Source organism: Pomacea canaliculata, linkage group LG5 (genome assembly GCF_003073045.1).
Source record: "Pomacea canaliculata isolate SZHN2017 linkage group LG5, ASM307304v1, whole genome shotgun sequence".
Taxonomy (NCBI): Eukaryota; Metazoa; Mollusca; class Gastropoda; order Architaenioglossa; family Ampullariidae; genus Pomacea; species Pomacea canaliculata.
Window position 1 is genome coordinate 30282988 of NC_037594.1, and position 10507 is coordinate 30293494.

Consider the following 10507-nt stretch of genomic DNA (forward strand, 5'->3'; position numbering starts at 1 on the left):
CAATGGCATCGTGATTGTGCGTGGGAGCACGAGCTTTTGTTCATGTAGATATGATATGTGAGCAAACTTTTGTGTATTTGTAAATGTGTATGTCGGGGGGAAGTGCTTGCGCGCGTGTGTGTGTGTGTGCTCGTGCACGTGCGTCTGTCTGTGTGTCTGTCTCTTGTTAATTATCAGAGCAAGGTCTCTGGTTGTCGCTCGCCTTGTGTTCAAAGCTCAGGGCGCAGCAGGTGGCGAGCCCTCATCTAATTACAGGAAGAAAAATGATTTGAAAAATACAAGAGGAGAGCAGCGAGATAGGATTGACAGTGTTGACTGTAGAATGAAGACCCTCCAGTGTTTATTGCTTGTGTAAACAAACCTCTCGGAATGCCGGAGTGATCCAGGGGCGGCAACCCTGGTGAAGCTGCTCTCCTTGGGAGTCTGGTTCCACGTGGGCGGACCACCCACCCGTGTCCCTGACAGGTCTGAACCCTCCCCGCCTCGTGAGAGGGCGGGCCTCGCTTTTCTCTTCTCTCTCTCTCGTTCGCTCCCTCGTTCGCTTTGCTTCACCTCCCATATAGTCGATTATAAAAGTAAATAAAGGGCTGCAATATCAGATTTCACCATCTCCATCTCTGTTCTCTATAACATACATCATTTTCTTTCACTTTCTTGGTGGTGTCATCTGTTTACTGACACTTGTTTGTCTTGTATGGTTGACTGTTTGTTTGTAGTCCTCACAGTACAGTGGGTGCACCTTTACAGGTGTAAACATTGCTGAGAGTTGGTGCGCTGACCACACCTTTACACGGGGATGTGAGCTCTACAGAGTCTGCTATTGTTTATTATTATGTGGTGGCTATAGACCGTTTAACCACTTCTGCTTGTCACATGTCAGTGATTTTACATGCAGCATTTGTTTGCTTAATGTTCAGTAATGGAATAAAAAGCTTCTTCTTAAACACGAGAGTGGCTTTGCATATCCAATACTCTTGGAACACTTCAGTGTGCCAGTTTGTACATACATTTTTATGTATTTTTTTCAACAATGGTTTTTATTGCCACACAATCTTGTTTGTTATTGTTTTTTAGCTCGATGTCTTCTTTTTTATGGTTTGGTTGTGGACAGAGTGACACTATGTCTTGATTGGCTGAGTGAAGTAGTTTTTCCCGGGCGGATGTTTTGTCAATGTTTCATTAGGACTTATTTTCTTGTACTTAGAGTATTTTGCAGGGAGCAAAGAGACACGTGGAATTACTTCCCTGTTTTCCTTTTTATGACTGAATTCTTCCAAATTTTAGTTTGTGGTAGCGATGCTCTTTTATTTTTTCCCTGCTTGTGCTTCCTGCGCCTTTTTGTCCGAGTTTGTTGAGCAGTTTGAGAGGCTGCCATTAGGTTGGCGGTGTCGTGGTGGAGTTTGACGGCCAAAGTGTAGCTTGGTGGAGTGCTGATGAGGCAGGCAGGATGGACGGATGGTTCCGACTGTCTTACGAAGCATCTCAAAGCTCCTGCTGCCCTGACTGAGTAATCGTGTGCGCAGGCTTCCATAATTTGCAACCCTTCTATTGACATGTTTGCCGTTGAATCAGTATCATCTTTCAAACTTTTTGGATGGATTTTCTGTCCTTTTCTTTTTCTCTTTTTTTTTTTTTTTTTTGCTGGGTTTCTATGGTAGTCGGCATTTTTTGACTGTTGTGCTTCTTTCTCATTTTTCCACGAGTTGTCTTTGGACTTTGGGGTAACTTACACTTTGCATTGATTGTGTGTCTGACACTTCAGGCTAATTAGGTAACTGATTCTGCACCACCTGGGTAACAAGCTTTTGGTTTACCATATACAGCCGCAGATGACTGAGAGCCTGTGTAATAGGAGACTAACTATTATTAAAAGCAGGAAAGGCCTATGAATGAGTACTCTCCCGAAGTTTGAGGGAGGGCGTGGATAGAGAGACTGTAGAAGCGTGTATGAGTTTGTCTCACAAGCGTTCACTCGCTCACAACTCACTGCTAGTGCCTCTGTCGACTCCTCCAGCCCCTCATACACAACTGTGGGTCGGGGAGGGAGACAAGCGGTGGACATTGATCACCAGGCGATTTGGGGCCCGGCAGCCATGGGGGTCACGTCACTGGAGACTAATCGTCGTCGCTCGGGTGGCCGCAGACACCCAAATCCCTCACAGCACGACTGAGAAGTCTCTCACCCCAATCACGTCTGGCCGCAGACACCAGTCTGGACAAGACAACACCATTTTTCTTCTCTCCTTGTCGTGTTTTGGGACCATCTTCCTTTTTTCTTCCCCTTGACTTTGCCCGCAGAGTGTGGCGTTCAGTCTGTCAACAGACGTCGTAAAATAGTGGGTAGTGTATGTCGTAAAGTAGTGGCTAGACTATGTCGTAAAGTAGTGGCTAGTCTATGTCGTAAAACAGTGGCCAGTCTATGTCGTAAAGTAGTGGCTGGTCTATGGCGTAAAATAGCTAGAGAAAGAGATAGTGGCTAGAATATGCTTTAAGATAGTCACAGAAAGAGATGAGACCTACTCTATGACGACTGTAAGAAAAACAGCAAACATTGCATGTTGAAACATTTTATTAAACATCTCTCAACTCGCTTGGTATTCAACTGGTCACACTGCGCTCGTCTTATTACAGTGGTTTGTCATCGTGTTGTATAACCTGGGTGAGGTGTTGTATAATCTGGGTGAGATGTTGTATAATCTGGGTGAGATGTTGTATAACCTGGGTGAGGTGTTGTATAACCAGGGTGAGATGTTGTATAACCTGGGTGAGGTGTTGTATAACCAGGGTGAGATGTTGTATAATCTGGGTGAGGTGTTGTATAATCTGGGTGAGGTGTTGTAGAACCTGGGTGAGGTGTTGTATAATCTGGGTGAGGTGTTCGGCTCATGCAAGGGACTGTTGTTGACTTCAGTCGCCGGGCAGTTGGCAGCACGAGAATCTGGGTGAGCGATAATCGGGTGGCTGTTAATTCCATGCGCCATCTTGTGGTAAATATAGTCTCATCGATAGTGGTCTCCCGTGCCATGAGAATGGCGGGCAGCAGAAGTTTATTGATGCGTTAGCTTGTGATCAAGATTCCTCTCCCTTCACCCGCTGCGCCATACCTTCTACAGGGTGGAGGACAGGGAGATAATTCCTGTGTGCTTCCCGTCCAAACGCTGTTTGATGTGTGAGGAGTTAATAAATGTCAAAGGCCGGAGCTTCTCGCAAGCTTCGCATCCTAGAAAATTCTTTGTCTGCAGAGAGTCGACAAACATTTCCCGAAACAAACTTTCTCCTCCACAGAATATTGTGTAAAGAATCTTGATTTGAAAAAAATAACATAATTGGAGGCAGTTTTGTTTCAGTGAGCTGATAATAAGAGGTTACTGAATTCGGATATTTATGGAAATCACTTCCTCCGCACATTACACAGATAAGGGTGTCAGAGTTTGTTAAGGAGGAAAAGGAATAGAAGACGAGAATCAGAAAATAAAGAAGAGGATGGCAAGGGGAGACAACCATTGACTTGCAGACCCTCCACTGGGGAACAATTTTCCAAAGGATAGAGAGACGAAAAGTGTGTTAGGAAGTTTTGTACTGGCGCTGTGGGTGTTGCTGTCCGTCTGCCACTAGTACAAGACCAGGTTGGACAAGCTTTCACTTTTCTGTCTCTTTCCTTGGCGGCTGTCCCGTGGAGGATGCTCGCCTCATTGGTATTTGCCGACGCTGATGGAGGATTTTTGCAGTTTCGCCTGCCAGTATTTTGAAGGAAATTGATCAAATTCTATCACAGTTTTCCGTGCGAAAGGACTAGTTGAAGACATTGGTCTGCTATCCGTTTATCCCTGTTTCTCATTGTGTTTACTCGGCCTGCTCTGACCTGATCGCTCGCCATCACAACTTTGCAAATCTGCTTGAACTCTGTGGCGCGTGCAATGTCCAAAGTGTGCATGAGACATCTCACGAATATCTCAGTCGGTCTCACCCTGCACTTTCTTATCAGTCTGTCTGTATGCAAGTCAGTAAAGAAGCTAAAGGACTTTCAGTGTTCCCTAGCGAAATTTTCAGCAACGGTAGAAGCATGTGTACATACTTAACTGCAAACATGAGCAAATGCATTTGTACTTTTGTACTTTTTTAAATAATCTACGTGCACTTGAAGTGGTTTATGTTTTTGTGTTTACATGTGCTTACTCTTACGCTTGGAGCCAACACGATTTCCCTTTTATGGACCATGTAGGAGATTTGAGGCCAAACTGAAAGTGCATGTCGGGATTTGTAAAAATAACATCACCCGACCACTCTCTACTAGTATTTTTAATATGTCTGGTTGCATCGACAGGGTTATAATGTTTATCATCTCAGTGCTTGACTTTCCATTCCATGCCAAAACCAGATTTAAACAAAACTATCATGGGTATGTCTTCAAATGTCGAGTACGCGGGTACTGAAAGTAGTCTGGAGTCCAGTGTGGGTTGTAAGTATTTTTTGTAGTCTTCTCAAACCTCCTTGGCTCAGACAAAACTCCCCAATCAATCTAATGCAACCTGGACAGCCCCAGGTGATCGTGCTTTTTGTCCTTCCGGTCTCCAAAAATACTGAACCAGCTGGAATCTTGGTGTGCAACTGTACAAATCCCTGAACCCCAACACGAGGGTCTTCCTGGGACACCACCGCTTATGATGTTAAGGAAGCGACCTCCTTACCTTTGCCTGAGATCGTCTGGAGAGGGAGGAGATGGTGATCGACAACAATCATCCTCATACCATCCTAGCTACTGTCCTGATCAACGGTTTATTTGTCACCCGTTTGTCTTTGTGACCTTTGACTCGTGCCTCAAGTGGTCTATGAAGAAGGTCGTAGACCGAAGAAGAGAATAACTCCTGATTAATTCAGATTGCTGAAGCGTCCGCGTCCTGATTTTTTCCTCGATTTTGTCGCGAAATTTCTAGCATCCTTAACTGACTAGGATCTGAACGTCCATGATCTTCCTTTAGTTCTAGTAGCATTCCTTACATAACACAGGCACCTTGTTCACATGTTGGACACTTTGTAGCATGATAGAGCTCGTCGTTACAGTCTGCACCCTACTTATGCATTAAATGATTAATTGATTCTTTTAATTTCAAAAGCATTTAAGTACTTGCACCACCTTTCAATACATCCAGTCAGGTCGCGGGGTGATGAGGAGAATGAGGATGAGGAGGAGAGGAGGAGGATAAGAAAGAAGAATAAAGCAATCAGTAAAGCGACCATTTCAGAATCCGTTCCTGTTTAAAGGCCTCCCAATGCAAGAGAAAGAAAGCATCGGCCCGCTGTAACTCTACATCTTGGCCAGCAAGGTACTTGCTCCATGGCGCACGTGCTGTGCTTGATTACAGCCACAGACGACGGTCGTCCTGATTGCATCCTAGAGACACAGCCCGTAAAGGAGAAAAATGGGCAGAACAAAAACATATTCCTCGGGGATTCTTCTTTTTCAATGATGAATGTCTCTTCAGGTGACATGTCTCACTTTTCAACCAAAAACAAAAAAAGGAACTCGAAATAATTATGTCGGCATGCACGCGCGCGAACGCGCACACATGTGCACACAAACCAGAGCGGCACGAGAGACAGATACAGTGAGACAGAGAGAGAGAGACTGAGACAGAGAGCACTTAGCAATTTCACTTTCGGATACCAAAAAAAAAAAAAAATCTATGCATCCCCGCAGAAACCCTCAATCTTGCGGAAATGCCGGGCGCAAAGTCTAGAGGGTGAACCCATTTCGTTGATAAAAGTACCAGTGGAGCAAGGGAACATTCTAGAGAGGAACGAAAGACCTAGAAGCCGGGAAGAGACCTCTACAAACGCTTCCGAAAATGGCGGAGAGTTGGACAATTATTACAGCAACATCGTCCCTCAAAAAGCTGGGCTGTCTCGCTAACCACGTGACAGGCCAGAAGTGCTGCTCTCTCAGCCAGCGGCCATTAAAATTGCGAGGCGACGACGATTTAGCGAGCATTTACACTGGTGTATTATACGCACGTGCTCAAGTCGCCCAGTCCAGTTTGATTGGAGGCATTGGAGGGAGAGAAAATTGAGGATTGAGCTAAGATGTACCGATGCGGCCGTTCAGGCTCCACATCAAAAGCGCTTTATGGTTGTCTGGCACTGGAATGGCAAACTTCAAATTATTTCGGAGATCCGCTTTGGTGGCACAGTTCAGCAAGTGTAGGGCTGATGCTGTTAATGAAGATGGTCCTTTTGTTCAGGTTCATCGTGCTAGAAGACTGAGGAACCGAGCCAGACAAGGATCTCTCATGACAGTGTCAAACTGGATGTACATATCCGCTCTGCTTGGCATCCTATATCGCAGACAGTGAAAATATCTGGGTCCGGTTTTTTTTTTTTTTTTCAAGAGACTGGCAAATTTAACGAGTCATTTGAGAATTTTTTCTTTTTTTTTTTTTCATATGCGTGTGTGGCTATATATGCAATTACTGTGTAGCAATGTTATCATTACATCTTAGTTTACTGTTGTAACACTTTTTGGAATGAAACCTTTTCGTTGATTTGTCAGACATTGACAGCATGACACAGAATGAAATTCATCCATCATTGAGAAGAGACATTGAGAAGACACATAGGGCACTCTCATTATCGCAATATCTGAACCCTTAAATGTTAACTTAACATGATGTCTGACATTTCAAAGCGAAGTCACACCATTGCTTTTTAGTGAATTTATTAACATCGATGTGAGTTCGTGTTTGACAAACATCAGAGCGCTCGAAATACAAGACAAACTACATCTGGTAAATAAATACCTGAGTGGAATGGAAAGCATGTGGCACCCAAGAGAGACGATGAGTGGCGTGGGCAGCAGCCTGCCAATAATAAACAATATTTACAAGGGACACGTGACTGCAGACTGTAATCACTGACCTGCCGTTAATCTTTAGACAGGGATTCAAACCACCAACTCCTAACTCTCCGCCAGCAAAAAATAAAAGTGGGTAGGTGAGAGTGAGTAAAGGAAACCCGAGCATTCTCACACGCCCCTTGAGGGATTGACACAACCAAATGGAACGAATGAAAAACGAACAAAAAAAAAACGAATCAATGAATAATTAATTTATTGGATAGATGAACTACAGGACAACACACACACACACATATACACACACACATATACACACACATTCTGCACTACACAAGCACACATCATGTTCACTGGCCTAGCTAAATGAACTGTCGAGGGTGTCTCGTAAAAACACACAGTCTAGGTATGGCATTACATCAAGACCAGTGAAGAACACACAGTGTAGGTATGGCATTACATCAAGACCAGTGAAGAACACACAGTGTAGGTATGGCATTACACCAAGACCAGTGAAGATGACACAGATGGCTGTAGTCTCCGTGTCCACCCCACCCTCGACCCCGAGCAAGACAAGTGTAGGTATGCGGGGCCACGCAGTTCTGAGAGATCATTGTCTGCTCAATTTCCTTCCTCTTCCCTTGGCGTGAATCCGAATAAAGGGCTCACCTCGTGATGGCCAGCTGTCCTCCTCCCTCTGTCTGCCCGAGAGTAGAACTGTGGACAAGGGGGACATCCTCCGGTCTTATTTTTAGCTGCAGCCATCTCAAGTTCTCGCAAACCCACCTGAAGCTTTGTGTGGTGCAAGATGAAAGGGATTAGTGTTGATGATGCACATTGTTTCCCTCTGTTCTTTGTCTACCTGCCTTGCTGAGAGTTGCTGAAACAAAAAAAATGATTAATGTGCGCATAAACAAAAAACCTGGAAAGATCGTTAGAGGCGTGGGAAACAATGTTAGTGAATCTTTTTTAAATTACGAACCATCACCACCACCATCCCCCGCCCACAAGCCTGCTTTTTGTTTACTGTGGAAAATGAGGCTAATTACTGTTGATTTTGTTGATGTTTTCTCTCTCTGTTCACAGCGAGCAATTACAAATGACAGTAGTAAACTGCCTTTTTTTGCAGTAATGTCGGTTTTATTTTGCTCTACTTTAGGTACAAACAATGTACTGCTGGTGTTGCTGATGTCTTCTCTCCTTTCTGTGCATCCAGAATACTTACGATTGCAGTTGACAGTAACAAACGTAAACCAGTAAACCCGATTTATTTTTTTTTTTTTTGTAAATTGTGATTAACATTGTTTGATCTTAGTGATAATTTCTTTGTGCATTCAAAACACTTGCTGTTGCTATTGATAGAAGTAAGTTTCAACCTTCAGCCTGCTTTTGTGACTTTATTGACTCCGGGATTTTTGTTTGTGAATTGTTGTTTATTCTTTTGTTTGTCTGTTGCTTTGTTTTTGATATTTTGTAACCACACTAAAAACTTTTAATGGTTTGAAGTCTTACACGTAAATTAAAGCTTAGCAGTGAAAATGGTGACTAGGAAGTTTGATGTTCTATTTTATTCACGGAGGACAGCAATAAAAAGCTCCACTTGCAGCCACCCACAGGGAATCAATGTGATGTTGTGTCCTCCTTGATACAAAGCAGGAACATAATGTATCGTGGGAGGTAACCTGAGTCCCTGGGTGCACAGACAGGACTTCGTAACGGTTTCCTCACACTCAAGATGGAAGCATCGAGTGACTGTAGCGACTCTCTAGTGGTGGAGAGCTTCAATGCTCGAGGATGTGTCTGCAAGAGATACCAAAGGCAATGGCTGTCTGAAGTGGGTGGTTAGCTGGACAGGCCTGACCTCACCCCACACAGATGCAGGCGTGAGGTCAAGTCACATCTGGTGAACACAGCTCCTCACACTCACATTTCTCAGTGAAATCGTTCAGACTAAGCAACAGCTGTCATGGCCGCAAAACAGTTGATTAAATATTCCGATCTTTTCAGATCAAGTGCTTCCATTTAAAATTGAAAGGGAGGGTGCTGTCGAGAGAAAAGAGAGAGATTCCTGTCGAACTGACAGCGAGGTAAAAGTCGAGCTTCGGAAAGCAGTCAGGTTAACATCAAAGATATTTCAGTTTACAGCGGAAACTATGGATTACGAAGAAAAAAGACTGTGATGTTGAAATCCGTCTCAGAAAACAATCGCTCTCAACTCTTAACCGCGAAAGACATTTGGATTTTGCATGTCACGAACTCAATCTTGCATGTCACGAACACAATCTTGTATGTCACGAACTCAATCTTGTATGTCACGAACACAATCTTGCATGTCACGAACTCAATCTTGTATGTCACGAACACAATCTTGTATGTCACGAACTCAATCTTGCATGTCACGAACTCAATCATGCATGTCACGAACACAGACCTGGAGGCTGACTGAGAACCTTTGGTGACGTGACACGACAGAAGCGCGTGACCAAGAACAGGATTGAAGTCACGTGACCGTAGACGATTGAAGTTATGCGATCGCGAACGTTCGGTGACGTTGCACTGGGAGACGTACGTGAAAGACGCTTCGACCAAGGAAAGCAAAAGTCAGCAGAAAGACCTGCGGTGGACTAGACACTGTCAACCACTCACAGTTCGCCCCCGCAGGAAACATTTTTACCCTTTACCATGGACACGTGACTCGCTGGCGACAATCAACAACAGACCTCTCCATATCCATTACAAGCAAGAAATTAAAATTGATACCAGCCTCCGTGGCAATCAGCAGACTAAACTTGTAATGGAATCAGCATGGTAATGATGTTCAAGAAATGAAGCACTCCGTTATTCTGTCCTCCGCACAACCTCCTCCGATTCCTTGTGTGACACGAAAGCGCCGGGACCTGTCACCCGAATCATTTCTGACATACTTCCTTTTACCGGAAGAAAAATAAGCCTCTCTTAGGAAATGAATTGCAGCCTGAAATGAGTTTCTGTAAAAGACCTTTTGGGAACTTGTCTGTTCTTCTGTCAAGCCTGGCATGTAATTTCTTTAACTGCTGCAAGACACGCGCAAAACGCAAAAATAATGATGTCAGTGGCTTAAATTAGCCCGAGCACGTGACACGGTAGGCCCGTTATCTGTCGCTGGCGAGATAACGCGAACTGTTCTCTACATCCTCATGATGACAAACCGTCTGTTGGTCTCTTTTGTCGACGATGAAATTTAAAAAATGTCAGAGAAGGACCGTGGGTGAAGAGCAACAAAAATCTTTTGTGAGGCTAACTTTGATAACAATATGGCCACGCAGCTTGAATACAACTGGAATCAGGACTGTTCAAACAAGATGATGATGATGATTGATGATTGATGATGATGATTGTCAGAATACAACCTACTCAGGGTTGAGGGCATGGACTGAGTTGTTGACACAGTCGGCGGTCCGTCTGGATGTCGGGGTGTGTGGAATCAGCCCCCAGTCCTCGCGTATTACTGCTGACTGAGCACAGATGTTTGATTGGCGGCTTGCGAGGGCCTGAACCCGGTCATCTGTTTCTCCTGTCAGCCTCCGATCGGTGTACTAATACCGTCAGATCAGTCAGGTCTGAAAAGTAATACCCCTCCCCCGGCACAGGGGCATGTTTCCCAATTTCTCTCCCCTGTCT